This window comes from Parus major, chromosome 7 (assembly GCF_001522545.3).
Source record: "Parus major isolate Abel chromosome 7, Parus_major1.1, whole genome shotgun sequence".
Taxonomy (NCBI): domain Eukaryota; kingdom Metazoa; phylum Chordata; class Aves; order Passeriformes; family Paridae; genus Parus; species Parus major.
In genome coordinates, this window is record NC_031776.1 from 36,323,982 (window position 1) to 36,340,388 (window position 16,407).

Sequence of the window (16,407 nt, forward strand, 5' to 3'; positions counted from 1 at the left end):
GCCGGGAGCGGCGGCGGAGGCGGCAGGCGCTGTTCGGGGCAGCCCCACGGAGCGGGGACCTCGCGGGGGCCTCGCTGGCGGGAAGGCGGGAACGGGGCGGGGGCGCTGCTTGCGCCAGTGACGTCACGATCGCGCCGTGACGTCACGCACCGCCATGTTGCGGCGGTGGCTGAGGGGGATGGTAGCGCTTGTGTTGACCCCGGTTGTCGCTTTAATTAATCGAAATTAAAGTGGCCTGAGGACACAAGTTGCGTCGTCGCCGTGGGTGTGAGGGGGGAGAGGGCGGGGAGTGCGGCTGAGGGGATCGCGGGTGGGCAGTTCGTCCTGACGTGTCAAGAGCAAGAGTTAAAAAATCAAAACCAGTTAACAAGTTGGAAATACTGAACAATTTTCCCAGAGAGCTACAGGGAGAAGGGGGTTATGAAGCAGGGCCCTTCCCGATTGTTGTGAAAAGTGGGATATGTAAAGCTTTCCTTCAGGAAGGATGTTGTGTGATGTTTGATCTTTGCAGCTTCCAAGGCAGATGAAAGAAGAGCGATGGAGTGGAGCAGAGCAGGCAGCGAGCTCCCGGGGATGTGCAAGCGTCGGGAAAACAAATCACAAAAAAACAAAAAAGTGGGTGGAACCGCCTTGTTCAATTCAGGGCTTGTCACCTCCAGTGATGGCAGCTGTAGGTGAGGCTAACAAAGTTCAGCAGGAAGGATTTCTTTCCACTGGCAGTGGATCCAGGGAATGCAGGATTTCCGGGCCACAGGGACAGCTGGCACAGCCCCTGAGGCAAGGAGCAAACCAACAAACCCACATCAGCCACTGTGGTGAAATCAGGGAATTCTGGCAAGGGAAAAGATCACAACCCAAGGAACAAGAGAAGGAGTGGGCACAAAATTAGCATGAGGAACAAGAGAATCATTAACATAACAGAAGCCAGAATGCTAATTAATAACTGGCCGAGGAGGGTTAAGGGACTGTGACCGAGGAGATGAAGGATAAGGGTTTGTGGTGGCATGGTGGCAAACAGGGACATTGTTGGGGATGTTCCATAGGGAATGTGGCTCTGCAAGAATGGCTCAGTGACAGATTTTTGGGATGTGTGGCCAAAGGGATGTTGCCCCCCAAAAATCCCCTTTATGGGCACATCTCATCCCCACTGTGGGGTCAGCAGGAGCTCCAAGTCCTTTGTGTGAGGAATAACCTGGATGAGTCAGGGATTGTAGCCAGCACCTTTGGAATATGCAGAGTCACCCGTCTCGGAGCGAGCCTTAGTCACCGTCCTGGGTTACTCACTGCCTGCTTTGGAGTCATTCCCAAAGATCTTGTGGAAAAGCGAGCCACGACAGCAGCACAGTGCCTCATTCTGGGAGAAGGGCAGGAATTTGGAAGTCCAACACATTGTTGGATTCTTAAAAGCTTCCTGTATGATTCAGTGATATTTTCCTGCCCACTCGCCTGGAATTTCAGGGGCTGCATTCCTTTCCTCAGCTGTAACACCAAAGTGCAAGACTTAGGGACACCAAAGATTCACTTGCATGGGTGAAAACATTGTTTTTTTAGCATATTTTATATACAGAGTTTCAATTCTTAAAATTGGAGCTGGAGTGAAAAGTTAGAATTAAAAGATTTTGAATTACACATTTGAATAATTAGAAATTACTGTTGTTATTTATTAAAAATTTGATTTGAAGAACACACTGAATCTCCCTTCAAAAGTTTCACCGTTCCTTTTTTTCCCATGAAGATAGTTCATATTTTTTGAACATTTTGCACATCAAAACACTGATTTTTGAATCAGCTGTGATGATTATCACAGGGGTTATCAAAGCTTCTTTGCCGGGCTTTTTTGATCCCGAAATTCCATAAAATCATCAAGGCTGGAGGAGACCTTTAAGATTAACACCTTCAAACGGCGGGACTGTGGCTGAGGAGATTGTGGATGTCTGGCTGCTCCATTTCCCTCCCTTTTTCCATTCAGGAATTCCGGATTTTCCAGCGATCCCGGCTGTCTGCAGGTGGCACAATTGCCTCACATTCCCAGCCGCAGTTTTCCATCCCGAACCGGCTGCTGGAAATCACCTCCTGTCAGATTTTTAAGGCAAAATGGAGAGTCTTTCCCGAGGTCTAAATTCACTAATTGCATCGAAACTTCCTAATTTAATTTAATGAATCAGAGCGAGAATGGCATTAATTGGTTTAATTGCCTTAAAAAAGGAAGGATGAAGCCATTAGTGCAGGAAGGCAGCGAACCTTCCATCAACGACTGATGTTGTCTGGCCAGAGTGGGAATTTGTAATGGATCCTGGCTCATTCCAGACATTAATTCCAGAGTTTTGGCTTTTCTTAACTCCACTCATCCCACGTGGTTCAACAATCACAGCAGCTGGGTGTGGAAATGAAGGGATGGCTCCTCCATTTCCATTGGTTTTGTCACCTCGAATCGTTCCCGTGGAGCTTTGCTCTGTTTTTTACCTGGATGTGGTGGGACAATGCATCCAAGAGCAGCTGGAAAGGAAGGATTGGGAAGGACCTGGTGTGGGCTGAGCCTCCCAGGTTCCAGCAGTTGTGGAGAACGTCCAGTCCAACAGCACCTACAGAATTCCTGCTCTGGGTGACACCACAGCCAAAGCCACAGCACAATTCCCAAATGGAAAATCCCACAGGAAATGGGAAAATCAACAACAACAACACGGAAAGGAAAATAGCAAATACCCCATATCAAGGAGGAACAAACTATTCCTTAAGGAGAAGCAAGAAGCAGGAGAGGGGGACAGAGAAATGATATAAAAAGAAGCTGTTTCCAAACCTGTTTTTCCAGACTCTGGATCTGGGAATCTCTTTCTCCCTGAGCAGTCTGTGCCCCCGTGTCCCAGCTGTGTTACCATCATTAGGCCCAGCCACCTGCATGGTGTCCACATCCCTGATGGATCCGGGGGATTTGTAGGAAACCTTTGCTCCCTCCTCTCTGCCCTGCCCCACATCGAGGGGCCGACTCAGCTTTCCCAGTTTCTTTGTTACAAAATGTTGTCATAATATTTAATCTCCAGCCTTGGCCTCGGCACAGCTGTTTGAAAGGACAATTTGTATTCCCCAAAGTGCTTTGAAAACCCTCGGGAAGCTCCCAGGAAGCTTTTTCCTGGTGCACAGAAGCAGCTTGTCCAGGCTTCCAGCTTTGTTCTGTGTCTGGCTGGATCCTCTGGATTCCTCCAGCTGCCCTCTCGTTTACTTTGTGGTTTGCTGGAATATTTGTTCCCTGTTTTTTACGCCGTGTGGGAGTCACGCGGGCCCAGAACGGATGAAACAGAGAACAGATTCCATGGAAAGCATTCCAAGATGGGAGCTGAGGAACTGCTGTGATGTTCCTGTGAGGTGAGAAACCCACCCTTCCCCGTGTAAACCTGCTGGGGTTTTCCAGCTCTGCTCAGCAGCTGGACACGCTTCCTATCGGTCAGGATATTCCTGCAGGAGAAGCTGGGCTGTGTTAATAACTCCTTTCACTGCACACACAGCCTGCTGCCACTTCAGTCAGCTGCTTAAAGCTTTGATTCATTATTGCTCAGCTTCCTCAGGCTGCTGGCACTCTCCTCAGCCACTCCAGTCTCCTCATGGAAGCGTCTCCGAGGCTTTTCCACGTGTTGGAAGCAAGTTGGTGTTAACAGGAATGCATTTCTTTTTCTAATCACACTTTATCCTGTTACACGGTGGGATTCCTCTTCCTTACATTAGCTGCCACAGAGGAAATGGATCCTGGATTTTCCCCATTCCCATGCACAGCACCCACCCAGTGTCCACATCCAGAATTCCCCCTAATGCACAGAAACAATTCCAGTGGCAAAAGAAGATCTGGTTAATGGACACTGCATCTCCTAAAAAACAGCCTCAGCCAGGGTGAGTGGCTCCTTCTGGAGCAGCCAGAAGATCCATCCCTTAGATCCAACATTTCCCTGTGCGCTGGGGAGCATTTGGGAGTGCTGCAGCTCCTTGAGCCACAGCTCCTGACTCCCTATTTCCAGCAGGGAACTCTGGAAAGAGTCATGGAATCCCAGGATGGGCTGGGTTGGAAGGAACCTAAGAGCCCATCCCGTTGCACCCCTGCCATGGCAGGGACACCTGGATGGACAGCCCCATCCAGCCTGGCCTGGGACACTTCAGGGATCCAGGGGCAGCCCCAGCTGTGCCAGGCTTGCCCACCCTCAGAGGGAAGGATTTCTCCCCTAACCCTAACCCATCCATCCCTGCCCTCTGGCAGTTTGTTGGCAGACCTCAGCCCACAAATCCTTGGAGATGCTCTCCCAACCTTCTGGCACGAGGGGCAGGTACTCCCATAAGGCAGGAAATTTGCCTGGGAGAAGGGATTTTGTGCCGGGATTTTTGATCATCCCACACAGCAGCAGATCCTAACCCCGGTTTTGTGGACAAATCCACGTCCCGTCCGGTCTGGGTGGATGTGTGGCGGGCAGGAATGCGGCCGGCGGGCAATCCCGATTGTTTTCCTGCACAAACCAAAGTCGGGATCAGATGTTTCCTCCGCTGAGCTCCGGGGTTCAGCGTCCTTTCAGCGGGAGCATTTATCTGTGAATGGAAAGTGCCGGAACGCCGCTTTGCATCTCGTTATCCGCACACACAGACAGCGTGTAAGCGATTCTTTCTGGGACCACGATGGGAGCTGGCTGCACCTCTGTCTGCCTTCATCCTCCCCCACATCCCAAATATCCCAAATATCCCCAATATCCCAAATATCCCCAATTTTATAGCCCAAATATCTCCATTTTTCCCAACTCCCTCCTGTAGAGCCGCGCGTTATTTTGGGATGCTCGCCCCAACACCACGGTGAGTATCCAGACATCAGCTTGCCTTGAAGCAGATAATTAATAAGCAGTCTAGAATATGCAAATGCAGGCTTTTAATTAGCTCTGGAACATCCAACCACCTGCACAGGGGTTCAGGAGGGGAGAGGAGGGAGGCCTGGCTACACCCAGACAGTCGTGTGTGCTTTTAATGAGGCTCAGCATCAGCTGATTGCCAATTAGAGCCCGTGGCCGGTCGGTGCTGCCAGGCTGGTTCCAGCTCTTCCCCAGAAAAACAGATCAAACCAAAACAGGCCCATGGCAGGAGGAGAACGGGGAAGCTGTGAGTGTGACAAATTGAAAGAAATCAATGGATCCAATCCTCTCCTGAATGCTGTCAACGCCCAGATTCTGCCTAATGAAAAGGCAATTAAAACGAGGGATAAACAAGGAATTGCACCCCAGTTCCAGCATCTCTGCTGAGTTAAATCTGAGTTTAACTGTGGAGGCACCCAAAGATCTGCAGGAGGACACATCCAGAGGCACCTCTGGAGAGCAGGGCTCCAAGGGAATTGCTGCTCCTGGGATTCATGTGTGTGCCTCTTCTCATCCCCAGGCAGTGCCAGCCTCACCACAGGATGCCAGAAGAGCCCCTGTCCTGCTCCCTGTCCCCAGGAGTTTTGGGGTGTTCTCCAGAGAATTCTGCTTCCTCCAGGGCTCACTTCCAGAGGAGATCATGGTGCCTCTGGAAGTGAGGAGGAGCAGAAACTCCTGTTGCTCCCTGCTGTGTCCTGCTCACAGCAGGATCCTGCTGTACTTCCAGTGTGAGGACTGAGGAGTGTCCTGCTACCCAGATGGGATGTCAGGATGTCCCAGGATCAGCAGTGCCAGGGTGTTCCTGTCCCAGGATCAGTGAATCCAGGGTGTTCCTGTCCCAGGATCAGTGAATCCAGGGTGTTCCTGTCCCAGGATCAGCAGTGTCAGGGTGTTCCTGTCCCAGGATCAGCACCACCAGGATGTCCCAGGATCACTGAATCCAGGATGTTCCTGTCCCAGGATCAGCAGTGCCAGGGTGTTCCTGTCCCAGGATCAGCACCACCAGGATGTCCCAGGTTCAGTGACACTCTGTTGGCACCGTTTGCCATCAATGCTACACCAGAGGAATTTGCCTGAATTCCCCATTCTAACAGCATTTTTATGAAAATGAATTCTTCTCATTTCCTTGTCCTGCCTTTTTTATTTGGTTTGTTTGTTTTAAAATCTGTCCCAGTGTGACTTCCAGGAAATTCCCCAGCTCTGGAGGAGCTGCCCTCTCCCGGGCAAGCCCTGCTCCTGACTCCCCACCCGTTGGACCTGTATGATTGGAGAGGCCCTGCCCCGCTGTTTGTGGCTTCGTTCATGTTTATAAACTACCCCGAGATCTGAGAAAAAGGATTTATGAGTGCAAAATAATAAGTTGCCAAACAGTTTCTAACCTCATAAACACATAATTTTAAATTCAAGGAGACACAGAGGAGGGCAAGATCACACAAGTGGACTGGGAAGTGTTTTCATCATCCATCCTGGGAGCTCCAAGTGCACAATTCCCTCTGTTGCTGCAAGCCCAGCCTCGTCTTTAATCACAAATTGAGAAAAAGCTTTTCTAAAGGTATTGTTTTATATACTAAAAATGGGAAACTTGTTGGTTTTTAGCTGCCCTCCTCCTCCTTTTGTTGTTTTTAGGTGGCATTAGGGAAAAGTTTCCTGGAAATACAAACTGAAATGTGGGAATCCTTTCAGCTGGGTTGGCCTTTGTTCCTTGATGTCACACAGCAAAGTCACTGCTACACAAAACCCAAACAATCCTGCAGCTGAGCTGGGACCCCCTGGCTCCAAATCCTCCTCCCACTCCTGCACCTGCAGTGGGAAAGCTGGAATTGTTGGGCAGGGAGCCACGGAGGGAATTCAGGAGTTATTCATGGGCCACTTGGCTAACAGGGTGATTAATAATACTAATAATAATATAAATATAATTATAAATATGAATAATATAAATATAAATAATATAAATATAAATAATATAAAATAAGCAGGGTGATTAATAATAATAATATAAATAATATAAATATAAACAAACATAAATAATATAAAATAAGCAGGGTAATTAATAATAATATAAATATAAAATATAAATATAAAATACAAATAGAAATATAAAATATAAATGCAAATACAAATATAAATATAAATAATAAATACATATAAAATAAGCAGGGTGATTAATAATAATAATAGAAATATAAAAATAAATATAAAATATAAATACAAACAAATACAAATATAAAATACAAATATAAAATACAAATATAATATAAAATAATATAAAATAATATAAAATAATAGAAAATAATAGAAAATAATATAAAATAAGCAGGGTGATTAATAATAATAGAAATATAAAATACAAATAGAAATATAAAATACAAATAAATATAAAATATCGATTATAAATATAAATATCGATATTAAATACAAATATAGATATCAATATTACATATAAATATCGGTATTACATATAAATATCGATTATAAATATAAATATAAATATAAATATAAATATAAATATAAATATAAATATAAATATAAATATAAATATATAGCAGGATGATTAGTAATAATTAATTTTGCTGCACTGGCATGGGGTGCCCAGATCCCTGGCAGTATCCCAGGCCAGCTTGGATGGGGTTTGGAGCAGCCTGGGACAGTGGGAGCTGTCCCTGGAACACAGAGCTGGCTCCAGGAGCTGCTCCCCGAGCCCTGCAGATTGTGCTGTTTAATATTTGAACAGAAATTCATAATTCCATCCTAATTCCATCCTAATTCCAGCTCCATCCTTTTCCAGTCTGAGGCACAGAGTGTGTGCCTTTGTCTCTGACATCCAAAAAAGCACCAGATTTCATATAAGACCCTGAAAACAACTGTTAAAGTTAAATAGAAAAACTAACTAAGAGTGTGAGTGTGTAAATTAGAAATTTTTCTTAAGTCACTGAGTGGAAAAGTTAAAGTTTAGTGTTTAAACTGGTTTAGAAAACAAAAAACAAGATTGAAGATTTAAGGAGTTGTCTCTTGTCCTTTTTTCTTCATCTTCTTCTAAAGATATTTAAGTAGCAGTAAGTAATTAGCTAATTGCCACAATGAACTCTCACAAGTGTTGAGTCATTAAGTCCCTAAGAAAAACAATACACATTTCTATTGTTAATGAAGTGAAAATAAGAATAAAGATAAAAGAGCTGAGTATTTCAGAGCCATTTTGGGCCATTCAAGCCAATTTGAACCAGCCAGTTGTGAGTTGTAAGGTCTGCCAAAATCTTTTAAAAGGACTGCCAAATCTTTTAATAATATATTAATATATTATTATTATTATGTAATATAATATGTACTATAATCTACTATAATATAATCTAATGTCATGGGGTAGCTTTACCTTTAAGACAGCTTGGAAAGAGGGGAAGTTGAATATAATATATATTATATAATATAATATGTAATATAATCTACTATAATCTAATCTACTATAATCTAATCTAATCTAATACAATATAATATAATATAATACAATATAATACAATATAATATAATATATATACTATATAATAGAATTATAATGTAATATAATATATATAATAAATATAATACAATATAATATAATACAATATAATACAATACAATATTATATATATACTATATAATACAATGTAATGGAATGGAATATAATACAATATAGTATGATATGATACAGTATAATATAATATAATACCATATAATATAATATAATTATAATGTAATATAATATAATACAATACAATATAATGTCATATAATATACTATAATACACTATAATACAATAGAATACAATATAGTACAATACAATATGATATATATACTATATAATAGAATTATAATATAATGTAATATAATAAATACAATATACTATATCATATCATATTGTATAGTATAATATAGTATAGTATAATATAATGCCATACAATACAATATAATATAATTATAATGTAATATAATAAATACAATATAATATACTATAGTATAGTATACTATATTATAATATAATTAATATATTAATAAAAACGAGAAACAAAAGCCTAACAAACTTTATTCTTCTTGACACAGAACTAAAAGAAGCCAAACTCCCTATGAAAAATTACCCCAAAAAACCCTGAAAAGCCCAAAATCCAAGGGCACACCTGAGGAGAAGAACCCCTGTCCCATGTCCTGTCCCATCCTGGCTGGATGCTGGGGATGGAGCAAAGCCTTGGTGCTGCCCCATCCCACGGATGCTGCGTGCTGCAAATGCCAAACAAACAGCCTGGAAAAGCTGTTTTCAATCCAAAAAATTGAAAATTTTAGTGGCCAAAGCTGCCACTTCCAGAACTGCAGCCAGCCCTGACACCCCATTAGGCCACGGAGCAAAAGCACAAATCTGCTGCTTTGGCCACTGGCTATTCTTATTTTTCTGTAGAAAAAGTTTCTGCAGGAGGGGAAAAAAAAATAAAAACAGAGGGAAAAGGGCCAAGGGATTTGAGGACTTGTTTAAATAATGGAAAGGCTGCTGCTGCTGCTGCTGGTTTTGTTTATGTCATCAAAAAAGGGCACAGCTTTGAAGTTCCTCATGAGCAACCATTGGTTTGTAAAAGCAGCAGAGCTGTGATGCTGCTGGGTTTGCACCTTTCCAGCATCCAAACAGGCTGGGCCTCACTCCCTACCTCCAGTCCTGGGCTGCTGACCTCACAGACAGCTGATGAGTTTTTATTTTTAATGTAGAAAAAGCAAGAATCTTTATATTTCTCACCCCCAAAATATTTATTGTGTTACAGTTTCTTCCTGTGTCGTGGAATGCCATAGGAAATCCAACCAAGGACACCTGTTCTGGCTGTCCCCAAGCCACATCCTCCTGCTCTGACACCTCCTCCAGCTCCCAGGACTAGTAAACTGATTTATAAAAACATTTTATGATGTCCTGTAGCATTAAACCCTGAGGTGATTCTCTTATAATCCTATAATTCACAGATACTTCATATGATAAATCTTATTTCCTGTTTCCTGAGTCATCCTCCATCCTCCCTGATCCCATCTCCAGCCAGTGAGCAACTCCCAGAGAATGCAGTCCTGCAGTCCTATCCTTTATTTCCAAATAAACTTGGAATTCTATATTTAATTTAATTTTCTATCCAATTGTATACCCAGGAAAGGTGTGAGAAAGGCAGCTGGGGGATCTTTCCCTGCTGCTCTCCTGCATCTGATTCAGGGAGAGGGGAGAAGCTTTCCCTGTGCTGTCACTGCCAGAGAAAGTGTGGATGTGTAAAAACCTGATCCAGACACGTTGGAATTGTCAAATAATTCCTGTTTAACCACTCCTGCTTAAACACTGGATGGGTCATTTAAATACTTGTACCTGCACCTCCCTGGTCTCCCTCGTGTGGAAACTCAGAGCGTTCTCTCTTGCCAGAATCTTGGAAAAATCACAGAATGCTGGGATGGTTTGGGTTGGGAGGGAGCTTGAAGCCCACTCAGTGTCAGCCCTGCCATGGCAGGGACCTCTCCCACTGTCCCATGTGCTCCAATCCCTGTCCCAGCCAGGGACACTGCCAGGGATGGGGAATCCACAACCTCTGTGGGCACAGGGGACCCCCAGGAGTGACTGAGAGTGGAGTGCCAGTAGTTCCTCCGTGTTTAGAAANCTGCCAGGGATGGGGAATCCACAACCTCTGTGGGCACAGGGGACCCCCAGGAGTGACTGAGAGTGGAGTGCCAGTAGTTCCTCCGTGTTTAGAAAGATGTAATTCCATTGCTGCTGCAGGAATCCAGGAGAGGGAGAGGGATTGACCAGGATCTGCTGCCCAAAAATGAACAGCAAAAAGCCAGAATGATTTTCTGTTGTAAAACAGCTCTGTGGGAAAAGCACCACAGACCCTCTCCCCTTTGCACCTCACTGCTTCCAAATCCTGCTGTGGGCTGGGCTTCTCCTCTCTGGAAAGGATCTAAATTCCCTGATGGATCACCCAGCTCCATCCCTCCTGCTTCCCTCTCTGCTGAGCAGTTCTGGGGTTCAGGATTGGGCAGTTCTGGGGTTCAGAACTGGGCAGTTCTGGGGTTCAGGGATTGAGCAGTTCTGGGGTTCAGGGATTGAGCAGTTCTGGGGTTCAGGGATTGAGCAGTTCTGGGGTTCAGGATTGAGCAGTTCTGGGGTTCAGAACTGGGCAGTTCTGGGGTTCAGGGATTGAGCAGTTCTGGGGTTCAGGGATTGAGCAGTTCTGGGGTTCAGAACTGGGCAGTTCTGGGGTTCAGGATTGGGCAGTTCTGGGGTTCAGGGGCTGCCAGCTGTGCCACTTTTCTCCTTGTGATGCCCATTATGGATGGGAATGGCTCATGGGAGGCTGCTGGAAGAGCTCCACTGCTCCAGAGGTAGCTTCATTAACACCGGTGCTAATGATCTGTGTGTTTGGCACTTGGGGCAGGGGAGTTTATCTCAGCTCAGTTTATCTCAGCTCAGCTGGAAGGGCTCAGGACAGCCCAGGTCCCTGTGGCCAGGCAGGTGTCACCAGTGCCACCTCCCAAAGCCCAGGAGGACGACGTGGCCACGCTCCACGGTCCTTCCCTTGAGGAAAGAGAGCTCAGTCAAAAAAGCTGGAGAATGTCACTGGCTGCATTCTACATCTGTTACATCTCAGGATAATTTATTTTAACCTCTGAAGATACAAGGGAAAATATGTGAAGGAGATGGAGACGTGCCAGTATTTCCAGTTCATTACAAGCAAAGAACTGTTGCTTATAGCACTTTCTTGGAGCACAGAGCAGTCTGGTTTTAAATCCCTCAAGCAATGAGGAAATCACGTCCCCACCAATGGAAATGGCTTTTCAGCGAAGAGTTTACTAATTAAAAGAGTTTCAGTTTGAAATTCAGTCTAAATTTCCTCCCTTTCCATAATGTTCTGTCTGCTTTCTGAGGGCATTGCTGCATCCCTGCAGAGGGGTCACCCAAATGTGCTTCCTGCTCTCAGGGGGCTGCAGGGATTTGGGATGCAGGGACTTGTGGAATGGTTTGGAATTGTTGATGCTCAAACCTCTGGGTTTGGGGTTTATTTGTGATGCTGCAGAGGCAGAGCAGAAGTGATGGATCTGGGGACTGGCACAGCACATGCCACCCACCCCTGGTGGCACTGGGCACGGTGACAAACTCCTGTCACCGTGAGAGGTGACAGCTGTGTCCCCTCTGAGCCCAAAAAAAACCCCAAACAAACCAAATCTGGTTCTTCTCCAGCTGCAGGACCACAGCACTGCCCCGGGGCACCCAGCTGCACAAAAAGGCCCTTTCTCCACGTTCAGTTTGCGTGGGAGAAGGGACTGAAGGATTTGGGGACAGAAGTTGGTGCAGCAGGGTCACCCCCAGCTGGGCAGGTCTGCTGTGAACTGACCCCAAGACATAAACAGAGGAGCAGCTGTGCCTGCACACAACACCAGGGAAAGCAGATCTGATGTATGAGAGTTACCAAGATTAGGGCTTAATTAAATTCCTGCAAGATTTTTGGGTCTTCATAAATTTCCTTTGAGCTCTCTGCCAACTAGGATATGCTCGCTGGCTTTGGAATATGAAAGCAAGTGTTGTTGTGTTTTGCAAATATATTTTTTAATGAATGCAAGTGCTGACTATGCAAAAGTCTCCCAGGTTTCCACAATTAACAAAATTACAAAAGCACAAAGGGTAGCAGTTCTTCTTGTTTTCGACTATCCCTTAAAAACAAGAGATGGATCAAAGTATCCTGTGATTAAGTTCATTAATCACACCCACTCCATGAAAAACCATGGGCTCTTCTGAAGCCACTTCTCACAGAGGGAGGGCGTGAGGAGTTGGCCAGGGCGGGTTCTGCTGTGGCTTGGGTGTTTATTTACTTGTTTTTCCCAAACAAGGACCTGGCTGGGGTGGCATGGCCAGGGGGCAGGGATGTCTCTGGCCGGGTGGGTGAGGAGACAAAAATCTCTGCTGCTTGCAAACCGCTGGGGAGCAAATCCCTAAAAGCGAGGATTGAGCTGCAGGGGCAAGGGGTGGGCACAGGGAAACCTGTCCTGATCCCAGGAGATCCCAGGAGATCCCAGGAGATCCCAGGAGGTCACAGGAGGGGATGGAAGCTCCCTGCAGGGAGCAGGATTCCCTCTTGTGCGCTCCTCTAGGGTTTGCATCTTCCTGGCTTTTAATCCTCGTCCTCGGCAGCGGCTCCTCCAACACACAGAGCTTTTATCGGAGCGTGTGTGAGGAGTGAGAGCCCTCACATCCCCCCTTGCCTGACAAATGTGCTCCAGGGAGCCCAGAGAGGCCTGGACCGTGTTAAAGCACTCGGAAAATCTGACAGCAAAGCAACAGCAGGGAGGGATTCAGGTCCCACATCCATCCCTGCATCGTCCCTGATGCGGGAGGTGTGCTGCTGCTTCTCCCAGGGATGGAGCTGGAGGAGCTCCCAGCCAGCAGGACATCACCTCTACCCCTGTAGGATGCAAGTGTCACCTGCTGGAATTAGCAAAAATCAGCTTTTTTTCCCAAAAAATTGTTCAATGCCTGCTGAGGGGGGATTGTGAGACACAGCTTGAGCAGCTCTGGGCTCCCAGCAGGGACATGCCAGAGTGTCCACCCTGTCACCTGGGCCATGTCCTGCTCTTTTCACACCCCCCTAGCCTGTCAGGACTGTGAGGATGATGCTTTTGTCCCTGCCAAAAGGATTTCTCCATCCTCCCCTCCAGGTTTAACCACGAGCAGGGATGGGAACGCCCAGCTCTGGCTGGATTTACACCAAACTGAATGCTCTGCACAGGGAGGATGTCTCGTGGCACTGCCCCACCCCGCTGGCTCTGCCTTTGCCAGGCACAAATGAAACCTTGAGGGGGATTTTGAGGAACCTCAGCACAGCTGAAAGCCCTGGGCAGCAGGGAAGGGGTTAGAGCCACAAACCAGCAGCTCCACGTGGAACAAAGCTGGCATTTCAGCGCCAAGACAATGGATTGTGTTTTCTGCCTTCATTTTAGTCATGCACTTGGCACCGAGGCTGAGGTCACCCACCCAGTCGTGCACTGCAGCATCTCTGTTCTGGCCAGCAAGGAGAAGCCAAACAAAGAGGAGCTGAGTCGGCAGGAGCGGGGCAGCAATCAGGGATGGACACGGCCCCGTTGAGCTGCACTCCAGCCCAGGACACTGCTGCAAATCCCTCTGAATAAGCATTTTCTCTGCCACACATCTTAGCACTTTGCATGGCCACTGGTCACGCTCAATTCCTGCCTCACATCCCCGGCAGTAATTGCCGGCCTGGCCTGCTTTTGTGGCTGAATGATACGATTTGCAATGCAAGCGTGCAGGCTCCAGCCAGGGGATGCAGCCACTGCTCTCCATCTGTAAATATTTGCTCTAGCAGCAGCTCCATTTCCTTTGAAGCATTGAAAAAGGTGGCAGGTCTAACTTGGAGGCACCTGCGGGCACGTGGCTTAAACACACACGCCTGGGCTTAGGCTGGGCTTTGTGCCGTGCAGAGAGGAGCTCAGTTTGTCACCCTGGCCTGTTTTCTGGGAAAGGAGCTTCAATTATGCTACCAAAGGCTGGGAAACCTGAGCTCTCTGTTGTAGGGCAGTGCTGTGAGTTCCTCTGAGTGTGAGTCCGAGCTGCAGACATGGAATGCCAGCCTGGATTGGGTTGGAAAGGACCTTAAATCTCATCCAGAGCCACCCCTGCCATGGCAGGGACACCTCCCACCATCCCAGGCTGCTCCAGCCCAGCCTTGGGCACTTCCAGGGATCCAGGGGCAGCCAAAGCTGCTCTGGGAATTCCAGCCCAGCCCCTCTCCACCCTCCCAGCCAGGAATTCCCAATTCCCAATCTCCCATCCAGCCCTGCCCTCTGGCACTGGGAGCCATTCCCTGGGTCCTGTCCCTCCATCCCTTGTCCCCAGTCCCTCTCCAGCTCTCCTGGAGCCCCTTCAGGCCCTGCAAGGGGCTCTGAGCTCTCCCTGGAGCCAGGCTGAACTTTGCCCCAGCTCTCCAGCCCTTCCATTCCCCAGTGCTCCCTCAGCAGTGACTCAGCTCCACTGCTCTGTCACCTCTGTGGGTGCAGCTGCCCACACAGAAGTGCCCTGAGGCAGGGGATGTCCTGAGCTGCCCACAAACCCCCTCTGACCAACCCCTCCAGCCTTTCAGAGCCTTTGGGATGTGCCTTTCCCAATGGAAAAGGTGCCCTGGCAGTGCCACCACAGCAGAGCCATCCCCAGAAGGTGACAGGGCAGTTCCATCCCTGCTGGCTCTTTGGAGGAGTTATTAAAGATGCAGCAGCTCTGCTCCCTGCATCCCACAGCGATTCCCTCTCGGCCGGGTTCAGCCAAAGGGAGCCCTGTGAATAATTCAGGGTGAACTGCTGTTCTCCTTGTCTGCAGCAGGAGAGGAGATGTTCAGAGATGGTTGGAAAGGGGAAATGTTTGTTTTATGGGAAAACCTGCATCGTTGGCTTTTTGTTTAATTTAGCATTAAACAAAACCTTTTGGGTCCCCGGAGAAGAGAAGCTCTGGGGTGACCTGATTGTGGTCTTGCAATGCCTGAGCCTGCAGGAAAGATGGGAACAGACTTTGGACAAGGGCCTGGAGTGACAGGACACAGGGAATGCCTTTGTAATTCATGTCCCAGTGTCCAAGGAGCATCCCAGGAGCACGGGCTGCATGGGAGCTGTGGGCTGAGGAGCTCTGCTGGGAGCTCTCACCGTGGTGAAACATCACTAAAGGGAGCTGGTCGTACTGGAAAATGTGATTTAAAGTTCTGGAAAAGGCAATTCCAGGGACTGCACAGCTCCTGCTCTAGGATATCCTTCCCCTTCCCCTGCCTTGCTGGGAGACAAAAGTTGTGAATCAGCCCTGTAAATTGAGATCTGTATTTTATCTCGTGAGCTCTGAAAATCCATTTAAGGCCTCTAAAATCAGCTGAAAAAAAAAATAAAATTTGTTTTATTCCTCCTGCCTAAGCATCCTGGGGAGTTCTTTGGTGGGAGAACAATGGGAACTCGTGGGGTGTTGGTGTGTGGGCCCACGTGGAAGCGCCCGGTGCTGTCCTCCTGCCCCGGGGACAAGGGCTGGCATTGTCCAGCTGGGGACTGAGCTCCAGCCCCTCCATTCCAGGGAAAACAGGGAGAGATCTTCTGGGAGTTGGTAGAGCCAGCATCTCCTCCAGCCTCTGTCTCCATCTCGCTGCTGCTGCGCTCTCACATTGCAGATTTATTAAATATTGACTCCTTCCCCAGCCCTGTTTTCTGCTCCATTATCTCACTTTCCTTGGCATTTGTTCCTTGCTGGGAATGGCAAGGCTGGGTTTTGTCTGCCTGCCTTCCTGCCAAGGAGCGGTGAAGGAGCTCCTGCCTGGGCTGAATTCCACTGGGAATCTCAGCATGGACAGGAATGTGAGGATCCACCGAGATGTCCTCCAGCTCCAGCTGCTCATCTTCACATCCCGCTGCTCCTTGGGCATTCTCTGGCTTTGCATCTTGTTTTAAACTCAGTTTACACCTGGAGGGACATTCCTCTGGAGAAGGGAAGGATCCAGGGAGAGCTGGGAATGTT

At 47.2% G+C, this 16,407-nt stretch overlaps 1 long non-coding RNA gene across 1 annotated transcript; it reads left to right on the forward strand.

Moving 5' to 3' along the window:
- The first annotated feature begins 2,347 nt into the window (after positions 1-2,347).
- Positions 2,348-9,938, forward strand: LOC107207726. The gene is made up of 3 exons (XR_001522900.3): positions 2,348-3,360; positions 6,282-6,426; positions 9,650-9,938. It is a non-coding gene; the product is annotated as an uncharacterized LOC107207726 (long non-coding RNA).
- The last annotated feature ends 6,469 nt before the right edge of the window (positions 9,939-16,407 follow it).